General features: G+C 45.9%; 1 long non-coding RNA gene across 2 annotated transcripts in view; it reads left to right on the forward strand.

Moving 5' to 3' along the window:
• The first annotated feature begins 410 nt into the window (after positions 1–410).
• Positions 411–23994, forward strand: part of LOC135383802 (uncharacterized) — a 47094-nt gene continuing 23510 nt past the window's right edge. Inside the window, exons 1-3 of one of the 2 annotated variants that reach the window (XR_010420075.1) lie at positions 411–578; positions 18033–18182; positions 23251–23376. This is a non-coding gene — a long non-coding RNA (uncharacterized LOC135383802). Of the gene's footprint in view, positions 579–18032; positions 18183–23250; positions 23377–23994 lie in introns of those variants that run through there. The other variant, XR_010420074.1, reaches the window with a different exon arrangement.

Here is a 23994-nt window from a genome sequence, read left to right on the forward strand (position 1 = left end):
GTTCGCATTGGAAACAGTCCTCGCATCGTGGCCCATCATCCTGCAACACCGCCGCGCCCTGCAGACTTTCTTGGATTTCCTGCAAGACGCCGTTCTCCTTTGTCCTTTAGTGCACCTCTCCACATTCTGTGCCTGTCGTGCTTTCCTAACATTGACGGGGTCCTTGAACGTATCACCGATGGTACTGATGCAGCTTACTAACATCTCTCATCCATCGTAACCTCATTGTCATGTTCAATCTCACACAGTCCCGTCGATATTGGGCTAGGACCCCATAACTTAGGTGGCGAATTTCCCCATTCATCATAATCGTTTGTTGTTATAGTTCCCGCTCAAGCCCTTTGTCATCGTTATCATCAACATAATCATGATCATGTTCATCATCATCGTCAACGCGCAGGTGACGACAATGCTCACTAATGTGAGGCCAAATACGGCAAGCTGAAACATTGTGTGTGGTGGTGTTGCGTAAGCGTCCTTGTTCCGCACGGCATTATAGGATGTTGTAGGGCGTCAGTCCAAGCTACACGGTGTCAAATTAATTTCAGCGTACTGCTTTCAGCAGCTGTGGAGATGAGGTACGTTCTTGGTTACTCAGCAACGTCCTTGCGATTGATGCATTTGAAAGTGTGTGCTTGTACTGGTGTATCTGTGAACATGCAATTTCGCCTTCACCATCTCCGAAACGGCAAGACAGCAAATGATAAAATCTACGTGTGGGGATTTCATCTGGGATCATGTGTGTGGAAACAAATACCCCACCACCACAACAAAAAATAATAATAAATCGGAGTAGAATTATTTATTTTTGGTTGTGGTGGGGCTACAACCAAGCTTTCCTTTCTGTGACCGAAGTATATATGCAAATCTACTTCTCGTAAGCGTCGACCATTGAAAAGTTCAGAAGGATTGAAGACGTTCAGTTTATCACTGCTGGTATCATTTTATTGGGGTGTTCAAGTAGTCTTCATTAATAATCATTAAGTAATCTAGAATGTAATTAAATTATATTACTCATTATTGCAATTGAAATGTAATGAAATTAATAACAATTACTACGAAAAAGTAATGACATTACAAAGTCATTACTGCGAGTTTAATCGTAACGATGTTGAGGATGTGGAAATTCATTGTCAGACAACACTACGTTGTAAAAACAAGACATATTTTATTATGTGCCGATTGCGTGCCGTCACCGTTCATAGTGGGCGTTTGGAATTCTTTTAACTCGCCAGTCGGCAACTCTCTTTCTGCCAAGGGCCAACACAGAACACACACTCGATTCTTTTGTAAACCGTAATGAGTAATGCCATTAAAATTACTGCCCAAAATGTAATTAAATTACATTACAAATTACATAATGTCAAAAGTAATGCATTACATTACAAATTACCAGAAAAGGTAATTCATTACTGTAATTTCATTACAGTAATCACATTACTACCCGGGTATGCCTGCTGCTGCTGATCATTGGCAGGCTACCCTACACTCTTAAAACGGTCACTTCTAATGGGGGTAAAATATGTGTATACGTTGTTACGTCTAAAAGAAAAAGGTACGCTCTTAAAACGGTCACTTCTCACGATACCTCTGAGAACAGATAACTCCTGCTGTAGAGGTTACATAATCGGTAACGTGCTTAGACGAAACTCACTGGTGCCAGAGGTTATAGACAGCGTCATGACCACCCGCAGAAGTTACACGATCACAATGCGCTCGATGTAACCCGTAAAGAAACCGTTATTCCTAAACAGGCAACGCTTATGACGGTCCTGTTTGCACAGTGTAAGCACAGTGTAAATTTCAGGTTTCTGCCGCGAGACGAAATAGTCACACCCTATTTCATAAACATCTGTCCACAAACATTACCGCGTACACAGCGCAGAGAAAGAACAAATTTGCGAATTAATTTCAGTGTATTTTCGGCGTACTTTCGATCTTGACAGCCAAACACATCCCGGTATTACGCGACGCTGTGCAATGCCGTATCAATGCTCGATTATGCCAGCTAGAGGTTATTCTATACCTTTTACTTTTAGAGGTAAAAACGCAGTATATATATATATATAACTTCAATTAGAGGAGACCGTTATAAGAGTGTAACAAGGAGCTGTCGAGCCTTTTACAAGATCTTTGTCCTTCGAAGCCGCACGTACAGGCACAGCCACCATTGTGGACAGTTGCGACATAAACTGTGGCACATTTTCAGACAATAATTTTTTTTGTCTTCCTGAAATGCGAAATTTTGACCGCACTAAACTAAAGGCAGAGCATCGACCGCACTCGAAATTTGTCATTATCATGGAATCGAGACAGTCCTTATGGAGCTTGAAAACTGATATCATGCTAAGGGACAACGCGTAAAAGAGTGCATGATTATCTCGTGATTTACTTGGCCAATAGCGTATACGTGTGGGAGCGGGGCGGGGGGATGTGTAATGGACAATACACACGGAGGTGGTTGGTCGCAGCTATGGGGACCTGCTACTCCGCATTCGCAGAAGTTTTATAATAGGTACATGTGCGTATAGGAGCGTGCGATCTGCAGACGTGCGCGTGTGCAGCCGAGACGGCAACATGGACACAACAGCACATAAACCGGAAATAGGACGTTGTAGACAGTCGATGTACACTATCGTTTCATAACGTTGATGTAGTATTTTGCTCCATCGTATTGTACATGGTTAACTGAGCGTCATTCGGGCGGCGTTCTGTAAGATCCAGTATACCTGCACTTTTTTTCCACAGTATTGTGCGGTTGTAGTCTTCGGAGTTTTTGAAAGCGGTGGTTCAAATTAGACGGAAAAATTCTCGCACGGCTTCGTGTAACCTAAATTGGTAAATTCCAGAGGCTGAACGAACAATTACAGAACCACAGCACGTATACAGGGTGTCCGATGAGAAAGTGTCATTAAATTTCTAAAAATAGGTTTAACTTCAGAAAATTATGAAACTACTTGGAATACACACACACAGCCTTTGCCACAGATTCAGGCCGTTTGCATTCGCGTCACAGATTAATTAAGCTAATTTTGCTAATTGAACTCGAAAATTAGTTAAGCAAAGGTAACGTTTTTCTTGATGAATTCGGAAGCCAATGGCCACAGCACACTATTCCAACCGAAATCACAGGTTTTTTCAGAAGATTTGTAGAAAAATTTCACAGCCGTAAAACCGTCACTTGGCGAGGCGTGCTCCATGAAATTTGTGTTTGCGTAAATGCTGGCTCTGCCTTTATCGAGAGAAAGTGGAAACAGCCACACCCGATCGAGGGCATTATAGCGGTAACCGACGTTATCAGTGGCTGGGGACTGACGGTATGCACGTTGATAAGGGCGGGAGGCGTGATTATGTCCTTGTTCGCATAGGAGGGAGGGTATTTGGATGGAACGAAAGTTCCGCAAACGTAAATATCGGCAAGCGCACCTCGCACGGGGACGGTTTTGCGGCTGTCAAATTTTTGTACAAATCTTCTGAAAAAACCTGTGATTTCGGTTGGAATAGTGTGCTATGGCCATTGGCTTCTTAATTCATCAAGAAAAACGTTACCTTTGCTTGGCTAATTTTCGAGTTCAGTTAGCAAATTTAGCTGAATTAATGTGTGACGCGAATGCAAATGGCCTGAATGTGTGGTAAAAGTCTGTGTGTGTGTGTGTTCCAAGTACACTCTTAAAAATGAACTTCACCACATAGCACGCTCCTAGCCAACCATCATCCCGAATGACAACGTTCTCGCCTCTGATTTGTTGAAAACGGGAGGAGGAGCCTATTTTGTGCCGTGCATAACGCACAAAATAGGCTCCTCCTCCCGTTTTCAACAAATCAGGGGCGAGAACGTTGTCATTCGGGATGATGGTTGGCTAGGAGCGTGCTATGTGGTGAAGTTCATTTCTAAGAGTGTAGTTTCATAATTTTCTGAAGTTAAACCTATTTTTAGAAATTTAATTACACTTTCTCACCGGACACCCTGTATAAGTCTCACAGGTGCCCAAGCAATGATCCGAAAGACAGGAAGAAGATTTCTGATAGAAAATGTAAGAGAGAACAGGCCAGAGTGAATGCGTGTCGGTGTCTTCATGAACGAGGCCTTGGAATATGTGGACGAGAGCGCGATGTCGGCGTAGTGTACACCTGACCGGCAATTAGAGAGGTGTGGGAGGTCGAGAAAGGTGTGCCACCGGCGCTTGCTGAGTTTTCGTCAGCCGCCGTCTTTCAGGCTCCATGCATATTGCTTATCCCCCTCTTAGGAAAGTGGATGTGATGCACAACTGACATGTGTTGCTTTCTTTGTGAGTGTAGAATACTCTCATTGACTAATAATCTTCCAAGACCGAATAGACGTGCGCTGTCTCTGTCTCAGAGAACACGGGTCTACGAATATGTAAAGGCCCGTAAAAAGACGATATCGCATCACTGATGTCACTAGCGCCATGCACCCAAATATTACTATCGCGTATGATACTATACTTCAGTATCAAGGTTCTCTCATGTAGTACTAGGATACTGATTTTGTTTTCAAGTATTGTGTGTTCGTATTATAACGCAAAATATGAATGTGGCGATTAAAGAATGACAGTTGATGAAAAGGCTTGGAACCGACATGACTGCAGCGGGCATGCAACTGGACGTTGTATTGTGTTCGTCCTATGTTCCATTGCCTCAGGTTCTACAATGTTATGTGAATGGAACTGGTGGGTAGGTGTTGTGACGTTGAGTTTGCAGTGCAAGCATGCTTTCGCGAACTCGACCGACTGGTTGCTCATTTCACACACAAGAGCCCGGACAACGAAAAAAAACACAGCGCGCTCCAGGCTATGAACGAAGTCAGCATTTAGAGTCACATACAAAGCGCGCCATAGTAACAATACGCTATATCCAGACTTTGTGACACTTGTCACGCTCAGTAAACAAAATAGCTCACAGCGCACCCTAGCAAGCTGACTCGAAAGTGAGCGCTAAAGTGAACTTCTCCGTATGACAAGAATGTTATGTGGAGAAGACATCACCACATAGCACGCTCCCACACTCTTAAAAATGAACTTCACCGTATAGCCCGATCCTAGCCAACCATAATCTCGAATGATATCGTAATCTGCCCTGATTTGTTTAAAACGGGAGGCATTCGCCTTTTTTGTGGCACTTATGCGGATCATAATTGTCACAAAAAAGGCGTACGCCTCCCGTTTTCAACAAATCAGGACAGACAACGATATCATTCGAGATTATGGTTGGCTAGGAGCGTGCTATGCGGTGAAGTTCATTTTTAAGAGTGCAGTTGTTCGTTATCCCGAATGATATCGTTCTTAACCACTTATTTGTTGAATACTGGAGGGAAACGTCTTTGCAGTTAACGCAACCGCATATGTGTCACAAAAGGGCGTACGCCTCACGTTTTCGACAAATCAAGGGAGAGGACGACGTCATTCGGGATGATGGTTGGCTGGGAGCGCATTATGGGGTGAAGTTCCGCTGTGCTGTCTGGGTATTTTCCCTGGGTTTTTTCCAGACGCTTTAAGACAAATGTCGCCACAGTTCCCTGTGAAGGCGGCCCAGGACACACTATACCACCCTGCAATAGTCGTGACGTTGACCGCCTAAGCGTGACCGACTAGTGCAAGCAGTTCTATCGCCACCACCACCCCTGTTTGAAGAGTGCAGTGATGTTCGCGACTAACCATGATAACTTATCTTTGGAATTCTGTCGCGCTCTTGATTGGATTTGAGACATCCGCTTCCCAGCTATGTTGTAAAATAGTTGTCTTCACTGGGAGCTGCATTCAAGAATAGGCTGTGAGCGCAAGCTCCTCGGTAATTAGACACGATGGTGTAAAACTTGCTGCTGAGTATCCCACACTCTAAGAGCAGAGCTTCACCGCATAATACTCTCCTAGCCAACCATCATCCCGAATGACATCTTTCTGCCCCGTGATGTGTTGGAAACGGAGGCACGTTGTGACATTTCTGCACTTAATATTATGTTAACTGTCACAAAACGGCGTGCGTTCCGTGCCTACCACAGATGGAATGATAATGGTATGTACCATTCTGCGCAACGGTTTCCCTTCAACATGTTATGTGATCAAGTTCTGTTTTAAGAGTGCTTCGCTTGGAATGCCGTGCGTGTTCCTGAGTGCTGGTGCGGTATGCCTTTGTGCCTTCCTGCAATAGCAAGTCGACCTTGCGCCCCCGCACCATTTGACTGCCCTTTCCTTTTTTGTTCGAATAGACATACGCCCCCTTCTTGCCTTCATTTGCTAACGCCGTCGCCATACCAGCGGCACGTGAATATCATCACTCGATCGTATTTTTTCCCCGGAAATACTAGCGTAGCGTGTGATATGCGCAAACACATCGCGCACGCAGGACACAGCGCGTGCAGTTCATCTGATCATCGGTATACAACTGCATCATTTCCGCTTTCGGTCATGCGCGTACATAATGCGCACTTAAATACGATTTATATATGTTTACGATTTATTTATTGATATATTTTGTATACGAATAAATGTTCGAACGGCCCTTCTCGTAAGTTGTAGAAGCTTTCGCAGAGAGAGAACAGCCCAACGTAACCGAAATGACAATGTGACATTGTCGCCTCGACAGAAAAAAAAAATGCCCGGTAAGCTGGCTGGTATAAGTTTCAATTGCCTCCGAAGGTTAGCCGACGACAGATTTTCTCTCCTAGAGTGCGGGCTTGTTCCAAAGGAGAAGAAAAAAAAAGGTGTTGCTGGCGGTTCCGGGGCAGCCAGTTGCTTCAGGAATATTAAGTTAATAGCGGTTAGGAAACGACACACCGTTGAGTGATCTACGTGGAGCGCAGGCAGCAAACCTTACCCTGGCTTACCCTGTCAATGCAGATTTGAGTTCCAGATTAGATGGACCACAGGTCACATCTGAACTGCTTTCGCATTTGTAGGTCAAGGTGGGTCCATGTGGCAATCATAAAATAACATTTTATTTGTTGATTCTCTCTTGTCTTTAGTTCTCATTCTCTCTCTCTCTTCCATACCTTTGTCCTCACGAACCTGCTCGCCCGCGGTCTTGTCCTTGTACCGCTTTTATTTGCTTTTAAACCCAGCTGGCATCAAAAGCATGTAACAGCGAGCGTCCAACTTGTTATGTGACGTTACCAGCCACCTGTACAATTCTCGTTTCTAGGTTTCTAGGCCTTAGTCTCGCCGCCGTTTCTGACAGTGGACTTCAATATCCACGCACTCAGAAGCCGTATTATGTGATGAACGCTGGGTCCAGTTCCTGGTTATTTACACTCCTTGAAGCACAAGCAGATCGAGATTAGAGGTCGTGAGCTTAGTCCCGTACCGAGGATTTACTGCCTTTCTTCCTCTTCAAGCGAGGACGCTCTTAATGTATCTAAAATCGACACGTCATTGAGTGCCTCGTTACTAAGCATTTTTCTCGTCGACATAATAATAATAATATATTGTCATCTAACGGGTTGCTTTGACGACGTAGGCAGAAAATCTCCAGATTTCGTATATATTGCTACTCATCGAAGAGTGCTTCCTGTCCTGTGGCGTAGCCAAACCTCCAAGGTAGAAGGGGCTTGATACGAAAACTCCCCCCCCCCCCGCTTATCCTGTGTCCGACAACACACACATACTTTGCACACTGCAAACTGTGGATGAAAAAAAAAAGGGATAAGGAACGAAAATAGTTGATTTGGACATTCACAATACAGTTACATGTATAGGGCGTTATGAGTATGACCAAGCCAGGTGGTGTCCCGAGATTGGAAGTATTTTGATAAGCTCATACTTTGAAAACCATTCAAGAGTGCTGCTTAGATTGACGCAATGAACTGCAACAACTTGCGTGATCGTCACACTGGTCCCCCCCCCCCATATATTATGTTCTCCTCGGATTTGCACGATTTGTGTGGGTCGGTCGGTGATAGGTAGGGGGGATCTCGAGCCCCCCCCCCCCTAGCTCCCCCGTGGCTACGCCACTGTTCCTGTCGCCACCAAAACCTTAATGATCCGTCTCGCACAAAGTATACGCGTCAAGCAAGTAATCACATAGATTCGCATCCATCAACCAATCCGCGCAACACATCCACGACAGTCTGCAAGCCCCTATGCTCGGGAGTGCGAACGTCGCATAAGCAGAACTCACTGTACAGTATGACACCCGTGCAAAGTCGAATTAACGCAGCGCACAGTGTTGACTTGTACCATCAACATCAGTTCCTATATGCTTCAGCGTCTGAAAAGAGATTTCTGCTGGCATCATTTCTAAACTCCACGAAGGGAAGCATATACCACACATTGCTATAAATACGGAGCTGTCATATATCTGAATGCTCTTCCTGATCATTTTCGAATAAGGTGCGAGGTAGCGTCCAGGTGGAGCGATGCTCAGACCACTTCTGACAAGATGGGAAAAACATAAAGCAGCGGTGGCTGTCTTATGGAGTGCTGCATTTCCTGACCTTGCCATCAGTGTCGATTTAGGAGATATGCGTGTAAGTCGTCTCCGCAGCTGCAGGCTGCTCCGGAGTGTTGAATGGCATGTTTCTTGTTCACTTTCTGCATTTCGAGTAGTTACCTAACGATATGAGCTTTGCTTTGAGCGTATTGAGCGGCACCAGAATTCAAAAGACTGACCATGACCGAAGATTGGGTCACACCGAGAGGCTGAGACAAAGGAAAAGTGCACTTTGCGCGCATTCAGTTGGCGTTACACCGTTTTGGTGTAACCGTTGGCGCCGTACACAGTTTTTTTTTACCCGTGCGTGCCTTTGCGTGATTTACTTTGTTCTGGCACGGCCGTGGTTCTGGGTGGTGACTTGGGTGCGAGTCTTAGCGTCCGCAGCTCTCCTTGGGTGCTTCCCTCGGATGTTCCTCACGGGCTTTGCGGACCACATTTGCCTCTGACGTCGGCCGAAACAGGAAAATGGTTAAACAAAAAGTGATTTGAAATTTTAAAAAATATAAGAAATTGGTACGTACAGTCACCACCCGCCTCCAGCAACGATACACCATAACGGCCTGTGAACCGCTCAGAAATGTAACGACAGTTTCGACAGGTTTAACCGTATCCATTCATTTCATTATACAACGTTATTAACAGGAACATGAACATTGTTCGACACATAAACCTTATTCATCCACCACATTCCCAGGCGCTGGTCACCATTACACATTTTGAATCCTTCAAGAGTACACTTTCTCAATACCTAGGTTTGTAAACGTCGAGGTTCATTTCTTGTGATTTCTCATATTGTAGCACATTGCTCTCATTGTACTCACTGTAAATGTCTTGTTGCTTTGATGTGATTTTCTTCTTTTTTGCCTTCCCTCCCTCATGTAACGCCCGCAGGGCCTTTGAGGTACAACCATAAATAAATAAATTCGAGAGTTTCAATGCGTGTTGTTGGAAACCGCCCAGTGGGTAACATTGCATGGTATGCATATGTATACCCATCTTATACAGTGATCGATAAGGTGACGTTAGGAACCTTATTTCCCCAGAAGCCTTCACCCAGCCTTTCCCATAGCACATCATCGCCAAGAGAGGAACTATTGCAGATAACATCGTTTTCGGGAGGTGGATGTATGGCGCCGATAGTGCGGGACATTCTCAAGTCATATAAACAACAGCAGCAAATACATGATGACGACGCTAGGAGTGTTTTACCGCTTAAACTTGAGTTATACAACAAATTACAGATGTGGGTTATGACGTATTCATTCAGTGGACATTTCCGTGAAAACTTGTTTGCGAAAACACAAAACGTTCTATTCCAACTTCCTTCTTCGAAAGTTAATAAATGAACAACGTTTCATGTCATATACGCGTATTTAAAAACATATTCGCTTTTAGCTTCAACGAACTCCGAAGCTAAGCCGCTATACTCTTTTTTGGTGCGCGTTCTACCTTTACTGGTATTACTTAGCGCCCTAATCCCAAAGGCCAGCATTTGGTTGTTGTATTCGACATACTACTTTCCTACAGGTCACCCATACACAATGACAGTGATGAAGAATTTGTCAAGTAGCAGAACAGTATTTGGTATTTTGGGCGACACACAGGAGGTGATCCGTTACAACACTTCTAATGGGCACTGTAGTGACAAGTAATAAAAAATTAGAAATGTTTGATTTATTTGATAGGACGGTAGAACTTCACAAGAATTTGAAAATCGATAAAATATAAATGGATTCATGCGTGTGGAAGCATTTGTATTGAGTTTGTAATTAATCCACGAAAATCGCACCCTCATTAGCTTAGCGCAACTGTTGCATATGAATACCACTTAAAGCCGAGCCTGTCGACTTCACTCCCTCATCTTCTTGTCATCATCATCCTCTCATCATCATCTTCAGCTGCAGTCGTGACGATGCACACAGCTGCGAGGCCAACAAATGCAAGCTGTTATCATCACCACCACCACTCAGACATCTTCCGTCTTCTAAATGCGCCACCTTGACACTTCCATCTGCTCTACCTGCAACGGAGAAAAGAGGCTGACATACTGCACCTCCTCGTGAACTGTCAGCGGTGCAAAACCTCTCGTGACATACTCAGGTTCCGCCTTGGTCGCTTGGTAAGACGCTAAGAACCTTACTGGGCCATACACAACATAGCACTTTCTTGTCTCAAGTCTTTTAACGAACTGTGAATACTTATATAACCAGTGAACAGTACGCGAACAGTGACCAAAGGCACCTCTCGATTCTTCATACATTCATTCGTTCACTATCAATCTTTTTGTTTTTTAAGAGCAAGCCGACTGTAGATTGGCCTAACATTTCCTTTCATACTAATAAACATATCTCCACCCCACCCACGTACTGTACCACCTTATTGAATTTGCTGCAAAGTGTATGGAGCGCCCACCTATTTAAATAGCCACAGTCATCGGCTCTCTTTAATTATGAAACTTTGGACACAGTACACGTCCATCGCGATATTCCGCTCTCACTTCACATTCGGCATGATATCGGAAAAGTCCCTACGGAAACAGGCACGACAAGAGTTCCTCCCTGCTGTCGTGTGACACAAATGAACGATGTTATTGCCGATCAAACGAGCCTCATATTACAACTATATACTCCAATGCCGCTGATGCGAATTTAACGACATTTTCGTTGCACCCTCCCCCAAACTACTACTCGTTCATTTGCATTTTCTAATTTCACGATGCATCTTGTCTGTATTATCCCCACCTCTAAAATTAACAACCATACCGTTCCAGTCACTTTTTAAGCAACTCAGCCAGCCAGCTGCGTCCGTTTCCGAGAGGTTGTTTATTTCTGCCGCACGGGTGATGGCGCCACATATCTCTGTGCTATTGTGTTCGTGCCCCGCCGAAGGCTACAGGTGTTGGGTTCCCCGGGCACCCAACGCTGCGGGTCACGCCCATCGACGTGGGTGACGCTATCCCCGGGAGAAAATTGCTCCCTTTCGCTGTGTGAGGTGCCCCTCTCGCGGCCTCAGTCATAAACATATCCTCCTGTCCGCCTTGAAAGGAAGGGAATGCATGAAACCAGCCTAAAAACAAGCGCTAATCTATTTTGGCACGGACATGCTGTAGAACGTCTCTTAGTTTCAAACCTTCTGCCATTTTCATCACGAGGGCGAAAGAAACAAAAAGATGTAGCGGAAGAGAATGAGATGTGAGCTTCACTATATAGATGTTTCCACCGAATGAGAAGATCGCGTCTTTCTTCGTTCCTCGGTTCCTTTTAAAGGTGCATGCGTGTTGATGCGGGGTCAGATAAGAGACATAAATTTTGCCCTCCCGTGTAACGGGGGTTTTGGAGGCGTCTTGTCCCCCCCGTGGAAATTGAATTTGGCGAGGATGGCAACTTGTAAATTGCAAGGCTTGGGGGCTTACCTGTTGCGGTGACTTTGGATATCATTATATATCGTACTATTCATTATGAATGTCCACATGTTATGCGTACGAGTTCTTATTATGTGGTTGTTTCACATTTGCGAGCCTTCAGATGCACGAAGCCCGATGAAACTCTGATCTGACATAAGACTCGCACACTTTATAATATGGTGCTCATGAGGCCTGGGGTCCTTGAATGGCCTGCGGCTTCTTCAATTCACAAAACCGTCATTGCCGTTCCTATGTCTAAAACTCTTACGATCTTAAAAATGAAGGTGGGAGAGGGGGGAGAGGGTAATGGCAGGAAAATCAACTTCATCCCATAGCATTCCCTAGCCAACCATCATCCCAAGTGGCATTGTTCTCTCCTCTGATTTGTTGAAAACGGGAGGCGCACGCCTTTTTGTGACACTTATGTAGAAATGTTCATTGTCACAAAAAGGCGTACGCACCGCGCTTTCCACAAATCAAGGGTGATAGAGGCATCGCTCTCTACAATGGTTGGCCTTCGGCGTGCTATGTGATGAAGCTTGGTTTTAAGAGTGTACAAATAAACTGCTTGCATAATTACATTTCGCATCCATAAGCACGTCATAACATAGCGCATCAGCTTTAAAACTGCGTCTTCTTCAACACGTTAGCCAAAGGCAACGCTATTGAGCACAGAGGAATATGATATTGAAATAATTATTTTTTATAAAAAGAGTAAAACGTCTCCCCTCACTCGTCATCTATACGTTGTCCAGTCCGTCGTGCTACTTCATCAAGAGTGAACGCAAATGTTTGGAGTTGGTGTAAGCCCACTTTATAGAGTTCTGCGGAAACCGTTATCAACGCCTGGGTCCTTTATCTGCGCACACTTAGACACAATAAATCCGGGATGTCAGCCAATCGTTGTAGATAATTTCAAAAACAGGCCTTTGGTGGATACAGGTGGCTAACCATGTGGCTCATGGCGGCTCATCTTCATATGGCCGCCGAAGTACTGTCGGGATTGGCGGACTCTTGATTGTTACGTCACGGCTTTGCTTCCAGGTGGTGTTGCCCATGCTGCCTAAACGGGGAAACATTTCATGGCATCATCACACATAATTTAATCGTTTTTGTTCCTTGTCATAAAGCAAGGAGACTTCATCTTCAGATGATATCTTGCCACGTTGTGGTATTCCTACGGTGTTGTTCACCAATAATGGAAGGACCTTCGTATCAAAAGAAATGCCGAACTTTGCATTAAATTAGCAACCTGCAAGCGGCGGTCATGCACAACAAATGGTTACAGAAGTGAGGTTGGAGACTAAGAAAAATAAAAAAATAAAAGAGGAAAGCAGCATTCTTTGCTAGCTTTCACGACTTCTATAGAGTGCGCTTCTTTACACGCATCAGATGAAAGCACTGCTGCTAGTCTTATTCTTGGGAGATGCCTCGTTGGTTTTCATGCACCAAAGGCACGAAGTTATACCCTAGCCAGACAGCAAACTTAATGCATTATGCGGAATGGCATTTTACTTCACCTCATAACCAACCAACATCTCGAATGACATCGCTCTCTCCCCTGATTTGTTGAAAACAGGAGGCGTACGCGTTTTTTTTTTTTGTGACAATGGCGCATAAATGTGCAGAGCATAATTGTCACAAAAAAGGCGTACGCCTCCTGTTTTCAACAAATGATGGTTTGTTAGGAGGTGAAGTAAATGCCATACCATTTAATGCATTAAGTTTGCTGTGTGGCTAGCGTATTAGTTGTTTCAGAAGGACGTTTTACAGAAACGAAACTGTTCTCGTAACGTACTCCAGCGGCACTACTGAATGGTCTCGAACTACGGCCTAAAACTGGTCACCTTAACACATCGTAATCTGCATTTTCCTCTCAAAAATAGAAGTTATGCGATTCAACAGTGATCCGTACGCGACACAACGAACTATGGCTCGGCTTCAGTGTTTCTAATGACATTTCATCAAAGCCACTCTTTGAATGTTAGACGTAATAAGGTACTAGGACTTGGAGTAGGATGAGGACGAATGACGACCAAGAAAAGGAAAAAGGACTAGGCATGCGCATGCTGCGCAGAATTTCGACCCATGTTAACCTTGTAGAAGGGGTTATGCCCCTTACGATTATGGTTACGATCGCACGTACGCGTGACCAGCATTTGTTAACGTTGTAGCGGGCCGTGGACAACGAAGGTGACCACGCGCCTGGAGCACCGTCCTCAGTTCCACTGGCGCGGCCACGGAGAGGCGATGACGGTGGCCTGTCTTCATGGCCGCGCCGGTGGAACTGAGGCCGGTGCTCCAGGCGGCGTGGTCATCTCCGTCGTTGTCCACGGCCCGCTACGGTCACGCGTACGTGCAATCGTAACTCTTATTACAGACCACAGGAACCTCGTGCAACGCTCCTCGCGCTGCCCGTTGGTTTCTTGCTTGCAGATTAAAACCAAGCGGACGCTCCGTGTAAACAATTACGAGCGCCTTGGAAAGTGTCCCTCAGTCTCAGCCTTTTCCACCGGGACTGGGAGATATTCTTCTCTTGGAAGGACATCCGTGGCGGTCGCTACAACAGCTTTGATCACGACTGATTACGAAATACAAAGACTGCATGAGCTGGAAACACAACAACAACAATAAATGATGACGATGAGATGGGGTGTTACACCGCGGTGGTGCGGTACCCTACCCCATTGCACGTGGAATATTATGTGAAGATGATGAAGGATTAAAATGCAAGAAAGAACTAAAGCGTCTGTAGCATGAGGTCGTGTTGCAATGCCACTCCCAATTAATGTTCTTATCGCTCTCTAGCACAGCCAGGACGACGAATATTAATGGGTAATTGGGTGACTTGTGACAGTGAGCATCAACACACACACACACATACACTGGATGATGATGAGCGGGCAATTCACTGCCGCAGTTAGCATCAAGTTTGGTCTGCACTCACCACATTTCAATGTATCCTAAAAACAGACTACATATCAAAAAAAGAAAAATAAAAAATAAAACGGACGCAAGCATGGAAAGGGACATACATAAACATACATAAACCGTCCCTTTCCATGCTTGCGTTGAAGGCTGTGTATTTCTCTTTTAATCGATCATTTAAAAAATGGGGCAAGTTATTTTTGCAGTGGAACCAAGGGTTGATGAAGAGGTAGGTACGTAGCTACACATTTTTTACCCAAGTTTCGTTGTGTATTATTTTACGTTGCGGCCTAGACATGCACGAAGAGTACGACACATAAAGCACGGGTTCGTGAAAAACGAGTTAGGTCTTTTGGAATCGGGAGAAGCCAGTAGGTGGGGACGGGATGCGGAGTCTTAAATGCTCCGGATGTTGCAGGTTGGTTGAGTAGGGATAAAGTATTGGATTTCGGCTTTGATACAACGATAAGCAAGATGTTAAAAGTCGTCATTTTTGTTTCTGCTTGTAGACCGGTGTTCCCGAAGACTGTCCAGGACCCAATGCAACAGACGGCAATGTTATTTACGCGGTCAATGCCACTGAAGGCCCATACATGACAGCTGTCACTTCAGTGTCTAACTGTTTATTACGTCTAGGAGCAGTTATACACAGCAGCGTCGCTGGGCAGATACTTGAGTCATTTATGAGTGATTTTCGCCAAGGACAATACAACTATAAAAGGGCTCATGAGCAACACCTTGCTGATGCTTGTCACAAAAAAAGGTCACGTTCGCAGAGAGGTCGTCTTAATACAAAACTGGTTAAACGCCGAGGAGCATCACATTTATTAACAACAAGCTTTCGTGCATTAGTGTGTACTTTTTCAGGTTGCTCTGAAAGTGTTCCCCCCATCATCATCCCCTCATCTGTTTCTAATGCGCAAGAGGGTAGTGTACCGCCTCAGCGGCGGTGAATCCCCCACCTCATCATCATCCAATGTATGTGTGTGTGTGTGTGTGTGTTCAGGCTGCAAATGAATAATGGTCTGATGTGAAGGGTGATTAGTTTTAGTACTTGGGCGATTTTTATGTGAGCGTTTTTTAAGAATGGAATTGTTATCAATTGGGCTTTGGCAAAGCTTCCCAAACCTATAGAACGCAGATACACATCAAAGGTCCATGCCAAACAGACGACGGAACCGAGGGCAAGCAGCAGGCGGGCTTGACGCAAGAGCAACTCGCTCCGAGGCGAATGGTGCACAGGGGCTATGCCTGAAAATGACCTTCACATGGTATACAGGCAGGCACGGTGTAACAGGTAAATTAGGATTACAGGCGGATCACCGCCAACAACCCAGGGTTACAGCAAGCACTCTGTAACCTGCGTAGAAACTAAGCATGGGGGCGTTCGATAGGACGTTAAAACTGAGAATGGTCCGCTGACGAACTTTATTCTTGTGCCCATATAAAATACAAGCGAAATATGTGCCTGTTCGGAGAATGGAGTGTACTGAAACATTTCCGCACTAGAGTAGCACATATGTATAGCGTGTGAATTTGGTCCGGAATGCGAGTTTAGTGGCAGCACGAGGGTGATTGTCGTCTGCTAACTTTTTCTAAATGCGCTTACAGCGGCCGTCTGTTTAGAAATATTTTTTTATAGAATCCCTTTGACGTTTTTGGGATTCTATGTACTTTTCGGACGCATGAAGCCTCACATAACCTTTACTTGTCTGTCAGCCATCACACTCTTAAAACAGAGTTGAGTTGAGAAGAAAACAATGGAGAAATAGGCACTCATTATGAGAGCCGTCTACTCCAAATCACTTAGAAAAACAAAAATGGCTAACTACATTAAGAACACCGGCTCCCGTGGCATAGTGGTTAGGATGATCGCTTTCCACGCCGAGACTGGGAGGTGACACGGGTTCGAATCCTGTCACCGGCTGTGCTGTCTGAGCTTTTCCTGGGTTTTCCGAAGACTTTCGGACGAATGTCGGCACAGTTTCCCCTGAAGTCGGCACAGGACGCATACTAACCCCCCTGTCCCCCACTCCTTCCTGCTGTCCTCTCTCCATCTGTCCACGTCTGTATATGCCGCTCTTAGCCACAGTTGTTTCGCGGCGCTAACACGGAATTAAAAAAAAACATTAAGAACAATAAATGACAGAGGCACTCAGTCAGTCACTCACACACACTGTTAGTCACACTGTGTCCACCAACTTGGAGTCTGCACAACAATCGCACAAATGCCTGCATAGCGTGGAACTGATGGTCGGGTGACCAAGGGCCCAGAATCTTAACAACGTCGAAGGGTCTGCCATCCAGCCGAGCTAAAGAAGCTTGTAGATACAGTCGGTGCTGCTGATACCGTGGACAGGATAATAAGATGTGTTCAGTGTCGTCAACAGTCCCACAGGCGCCACAGTTAGGTGAACCTGTCTTTCTAAGATTGTGAAGAAGACGTGGGCTGTAGGGCACATTGAGGCGGAGCCGGTGGTAACGTCTGACGTGACACAAACGGCCGATACCTTTCACCCATACTTCACCCCAGGTCCGGTGCTTGGGGTGCTTGGGGCCTGAGGCAAAGGCACATCGCGGGCCTGTTTCACACGATTAAGTGCATACTTGATATGTAAAGAAAAAGTAATCCCTGGTTGAGGGCTTCGTGCGCGGGGCCTAAGGCGGTCGCCTTACTCGCCCCCCCCCCCCTATCGCAGGCCCTGCTTCACCCATAACACGCTGCTAGCCAACCGTCATCCGAGTCGTTTTCTACATCTGTTGGAAACCGGAGACGTACGCCTTTTTGTGCCACTTATGCACTTATGTTAGTTGTCACAAAAAGTGTGCGCCCGGCGCTTTGCACAAACCAGGAGCAATGACGGGTGCACTCTGTGCATTGGTTGGCCTTCAGTGTGTTATGTTGTGAAGTTCTGTTTGAAGAGTATATGCACTTGTTGTACGGCGAGACGATCCTGCCGTTGCCTCACTCCCTTGTTTGAAGAATGCAGGGCAGTTTTTTCTGCACCAAGTCCGTATAGTATGTGAATATGTCTCGTATCCGTGTACTCTTGTGTACCTGTTGCATTCCCGTTCACTCTTCCTAATCAATTGTTGCGAATAAATATCCATCACTTCCAAACGCAACTGTCTAAATCGTAGGTGATCGCTCTTTTTCATCCTTTGCGATGTGCATGTCGCGTGCTGCATCTGATGACGTGCTTGCTTTAAGCATCAAGGTTTCCTGATGGGGGTAACGATTTCGCTATTTCAGCCGCAAGAGAGAAAACTGCCGACACGCAAACTGGCATCGTCCAATGGTTCTGACCATTAAAAGGAGCTCACTGAATGCCAACAATGCTCCTCTATGCAATCCCCGGAATAAGTCCCGGACCTTTAGCCGGAGGTTTCCACCGGTAGCCAGGTAATGGTTCTTCCAAAGACTATCAAACATAGACTGCGTATATATACGGTCGATTGGTTCCTGTGCACATGCGCCAATAGTTGCGCTTGTTTGCTTGAAAGTTGGAGTGCTTCGATCAACGTATACGCAAGGAGCATTATAGTGGAAGAAGTACTCCAGACGAAGCTGATTCGCGGCATGCAAGCGAAACATTAGGAATATATGTTTATCAGAAATAGCTCTGGCCCCGAGTTGAAGACCTCTGTCATGGTGCTGCTATGCGCTGGGCTATGAGTTTTCCTGCTGTGGGCCGAGGACACGCTTGCCGTTACGTGCAGAATCCTTCTCCTAAATGCACCTCGCAAAACAGTATTTTCCCAGCTGCCCCCTGTTGCTCTGTAACGACGAAATAACACGGTTGGTTAATGAGGCAATGTTTCAGTGATATAGGTTGTTGCAGTCTGACAGTGTGGTTATAGTTTTTTGTTATTGGGTGTGTACCAGTCTTAGCTTCCACGTGCAGTGGAGGGGGTGGGGCAGAACCCCCATGGCATCGTCAGTATCTAGTTGTTGCTTTTATCTTCAACTATACTGCATTTCTTGCTGAGAATTTCTCGTAAACACTCGTAAAACTGGATAAATTTCTCAGACCTCACGTACGTTAACGCTTTCTTTATATCAGCTAACCAGTGGAACGTACTAATATTTGATCGAGTCGTACAACGCAGATGGGATCTAGACAAGTTAGGTCAAACCTGTCTTTGGTGAATTGAATTTAACTTTTGAAAATGATCACGAACATCACTGGTGCTTACACTGCACGCCTTCCAACCGTGAAGCACTCTTGATATTTCCCTGTGTAGCGACTCGTGACGAACCTTCCGAAATTGTCCAATTTTGCCGCAGCTCCTCAGTTCAAATTGCGGACACGTACGGCGCTCATTTCGCTGGATTGAGCTGACTGCCTTGGGGCGGTGCTTCTACTAAACGAACAATTCTGGGAAAGGCAACGGAATTAATGCGATTGTCTCCGTGCTTCTGAACACCGTCATTTTTTTTTTCATCTCTAAAAGTGACCAGCAAGAGCGTGTAATGACACCACTCGTATACCCCCGTATGACACATTCCCTGGCTCAATTGTAGCACATCAAGAGAGGAAAATTGACAATTATTATAAAGTTATTAAGTATATTTTTCCCGAGGAGGCTGTGTGCTGTGTGTTGCCGCGGGAGAAGAAGCCGACGAAAAAAGTATTCAGTTTGTGAAATAATAAGTATGATTTGGTGACTATGTCACGAGGGCAGCCTCAGATGCCAGGAAATATTTTCTGCCTTGTGCCACGTTACCTAGTAATGTTTGTCATGGAGGAAAATTACCGTTGGAAACAAAAAATGTCAGCCAACGCTGTGCTTCGTCTGACCAATGATGTGGGTGGCCGAGTGTGAAAGGGGGGGGGGGTAAAAACATGGCGTCGTTGCGAGAGGAGAAGGACAAATCTATCGTCTTGTTCATTTAGCTCTTCTCGGCGCAATATGAGTAGCAGCAGCTGTTATTCACGAGACAGCTGACGAGACAGCCAGCTAGAGCCACGAGACAGCTGAGACATTTAGCTCGCCAGGGAAAAGGCATTGTATACTCTGACGAAATCAATGTCTTTGCTGCGAAGCGATTTAGAATTGGTGGTCACAGGCATAGGTGGGCGTTTTCCTGCGGCCTCACTCATCCTCACCTCACGAAGCACAGACTTTATTGGCCTCACTCACCCTCACCAAAGTTTCCTCACCAGTAGCTAAACCTCAGTCGCCCTCACCCTCACATTCCATTTTAAATTTTGCCCTCACAAACCTCACCTCAGGGCATCGGGATCCCGAGAGGCCTCACCATCCTCATCCTCACATGCCTTCACCTCATGAGGGTCCTCATCCTCACGTGTCCTCACCTCATGAGGGCCCTCATGTCCTCACAGCGCCTCACGTACTTTCGCCTAATGATGACCCACATGGCCTCACGAGTCCTCATCCTCACGTGCCCTCATCTCATGAGGGCCCTCATGGCCTCACGTACCTTCTTCTCATGAGGACCCTCCTGGCCTCACGACCCCTCATCCTCACGAGCCCTCGCCTTGTGAATACCCTCATGGCATAACGTGTCTTCAAGTCACTAGGAGGCACATGAGCCTCAAAAGAACTTTCCGTCATGTTCACATGACACGTCGGCGTTGAACTACTGTGTCGGTAGTTGGTACTAATGATACTGCGCGGCATTAAACCGTTTATAGGGTTTCGCGCTGTGCTTGGATAAATTTGGTAACAGTTGTTAATGTCACAGTGAGGTTTAACGTTAGTGTTTGACATCTGCAAAGAGGAGACCGAACCCATCACCTCATCCGTGAGGCCCCTCACGAAAGGCCTCATGGCCTCATTCGTGAGGTCCCTCACGAAAGGCTTCATGGCCTCATCCGTGAGGTCCCTCACGAAAGGCCTCACGGCCTCATCCGTGAGGTTCCTCACGAGAGGCCTCAAAGCCTCATCCGTGAGGTTCCTCACAAAGGGCCTCACGGCCTCATCCGTGAGGCTCCTCACGGAATACGTTGTACCCTCACGTATTGATGGCCTCACGACGACTGGCCTCATGAGGGCCCTCACGGTGGGCCTCATGAGGGCAATGCCTCACGACTCTCCTCGTGAGGAACATTCAGCGTGGTCTGGCCTCACTCACCCTCACCTCATCGTCGTGAGGTGAGGGTGAGGCGTCTTCATGAGGGTCCTCATGAGTGAGGACGCCCAGCTATGGTCACAGGTCGCGTATATATTTCTAGATTTCTGAAACACTGACAATCACAGTGCGTTCCAGCCTGGGAACTTTCTAGCACATGCACGTAGCTGTGGAAGATCACATCTTTCCAGCTTCGGAAAGAAATGGCGACAGCGCTATCTGGTTGGGCAATAATTCCTGTGAGTATAATGGCATTTGCGATTGGCGACGCGTAATGTGAATTTCCTTCTGGATTATTTGATGAAAGTTGGGTAGTTATTTGTTGCTATCACTAGAACATACATATACGTATCTTGTGCTTCTACATGTAGTTTCGTTGTTCCTAAGAATTTCAATTTGCAAAGCGCTTGCAATGCGATTTCTTGACAGCATTGGCCACTCCAAATTCTTATATATACCCTTGTTTTCCGATGTCCCGTGTGCTGTGCCCACCACATCATCCCATTTGTGTGTGCGTGCGTGCGTGCTGTACCATACTTCGATTGGTCTTGTGCAGGTGCTATGAACCGCGAAAAGAACGAAATTAAATCGAAACAGAACGAAATGATATGTCATCTTTAGGGTGGACAAACTGCTGGACATGACTTCATACAAGGGATATAGCGTTAAGATTGCGAATTGCCCGATAAGGGATTGCACCTGGATCTGGCGATGACTGGATCAGGATCGGTGATAAGTATACCGCGGCTTTGAATTAAGTTTAAGAAAATCTATATGTCAGTTTATTGATGTGTCACCATTCTGCGATCGCCTGTTGAATCGGGGATGTGTGTGCCTGAAATAGATCGGTATTTGCGGCCGGATAACTTGCAGTTATGTTAGGACTCTACAGAAGTACCTGAGCGACATCGTTCGATTGTCGTGCCTTTTGCACTTAGCCCTCCACCTGCACACCCGGAGCTTCATAACACGAGAATTTGCGCTCATATATCCAGTTGGAAAAGAAGCACAAGGCAAGACAGCTGGTGTGTTGTGCCATTCACAGTGGCTGTGGGCTGTTGTCCTTGTGTAAGTCCTCATTATCAAGGAAATGACCCCTCTACCCCATTGTGACCTTCACGGGATCACTACCGGAGAGAGTTGACCATTACCTACCGTAATTGTTCTGCTGACATGTGCCGTTTTACTAACACCGTGCAAGACGCACGGAATCCCTTTCAGATAGTTGTCCTGACAGATTTTCGTCTGGGCGTCAGTGTGCCACGTGAAATATAAATAGGCAGATGGTTGATCCCTCTCCTCTCTATATCGGTACTCAACGATAAAGTCCAGGAAATGTTCTTGGAACAAATATTCCGCTGCAGCAGTTATGGAAGGCAGGACACCAAAAGTCACGACCATGAGCAATATGTTGCCCAGTCGAACCTTGCACCTCTAGGCAATCTGCGGCTCCTGTAAAAGGGTAGTCGCTAAGTCCTGTCTTATGCACAGTCCTTCATGTCCTTGATGCACCTGGACTGATGGATGTATTATACCCACTACGTCTAAAGTCGTCCTTGACGTGCGCTTCGCTGAGAAGCTTCGCTTGGGTTGGATTGCGGGTGTATTTAACAACAAACACATCGAGATCAGGGTTCTTGTTACGGACAGCTCTTGCATTCCATTGCATCACTGTATATGTCTCTTATGGGGGCTGCCCACGTTTGGACGTTAACAATCTTTTCGGAGCAAAGCGTTGCTAGACCTCGCGTGCAGATACTGCAGGAGAAACAGAGGCAACAATCGCTTTGAGTGTAGCTAAAACTAGTGGGCGGAAGACAGGAACTACGGTAAATACTGTCAGTCAATCATGGGCATCTGTACGCCGCTCATAGCCACAGTTGCTTCGCGGCGCTACCACGCAATACAAAAAATCGTGGGGTATGTGCCCGCTTCAGCCTGACTTGAAACACCGACTTCGGTGCTGTGTCCTTCCATGACCTTCGTACAACGCCAGCATACTATGTTGCTAGAGGAAGTGTATATAATGGCATCATGTGCATCAAGCTAGCTGGTTGACGTTGAAAGGAAAGTCCTCTGTTTGTCGTTACTAATTTGTAATTTTATTCACAAGTGACTGCTAACTCTGTTGCCGGCATATGTGCCGTAACCTAGTTATTGCAAAAAATTCATTTGGAGTGCACACTGCACAGCTCCTATAAGCGAAAACAATGCCACTTACATTAAAGGAATATTAAACTGCGAAAGCCCAGATCGGAACACTGCAGTCTGCACTCCAAACGGATTTTGTGCAGCATATATAGTTACGACACATATGCCGGCAACAGAGCTAGCAGTCACTTGTGCAATAAAACTACGGGAATTTTTCTTACAGTGATGTACTTCATCCTGACTACCTGGCTTTGTGGGGGAAATCTTCGTTGGTCATCACTAAGAGAAGGCTGGAATAAGAATAACGCTGCGGAATCTTCAATCACACGCAGGATATTACTGTCGCTGGTTGTCGTGGGCGATCATTACATCATTGTCCGTCTGAGTCGGCTTATGGCTATTAGGTTGAACCACAATACATATTCTTAAAAGCGCCCTCAGAGAACTACGCTTCTGAGAACATTAGCAAAGAGAATCGACATGGTGGCGTCCACACTAGGCACATTTCGCTTGGTGCTGGGCCGTGCACTTGTTCAAACTGTGAGATCCGGTCAAATTCTGCAACGCTGGGGTCAGCGGCAGTTGTGCGCGAGATGGCCAAATGTTTCGCAGTAAAATCATTGTAGCAGGCACTTCTGTGCTTCCACACGTCAAGCGTCCTGGAACAGCTAGTCGCACCATGCAGTGCGACCTACGTTTTCATTTTTTTTCTTTTCTATTTCTATTCTATTCTATTCTCGTGTAGTGTATGAACAGCGAACCCTAAAAAACTTGAGGGTGTAGTGGAGGGTGTAGTGTCCTGTTGGAGTGAAACATGACTGTTACACTCGTCAAGGGAATGTGCCTGTACGAGCCATCTTCGTTGGAGACATACCGCGCTTGCCGACGAGACGCTATAACACCCTCGTATTCCAAATAGTAGGAGAGATCTTCAGTCGGCACGTCATTAATTTCCACCTGGTTTATG

Source organism: Ornithodoros turicata, chromosome 2, assembly GCF_037126465.1.
Source record: "Ornithodoros turicata isolate Travis chromosome 2, ASM3712646v1, whole genome shotgun sequence".
In the NCBI taxonomy this organism is placed as follows: domain Eukaryota; kingdom Metazoa; phylum Arthropoda; class Arachnida; order Ixodida; family Argasidae; genus Ornithodoros; species Ornithodoros turicata.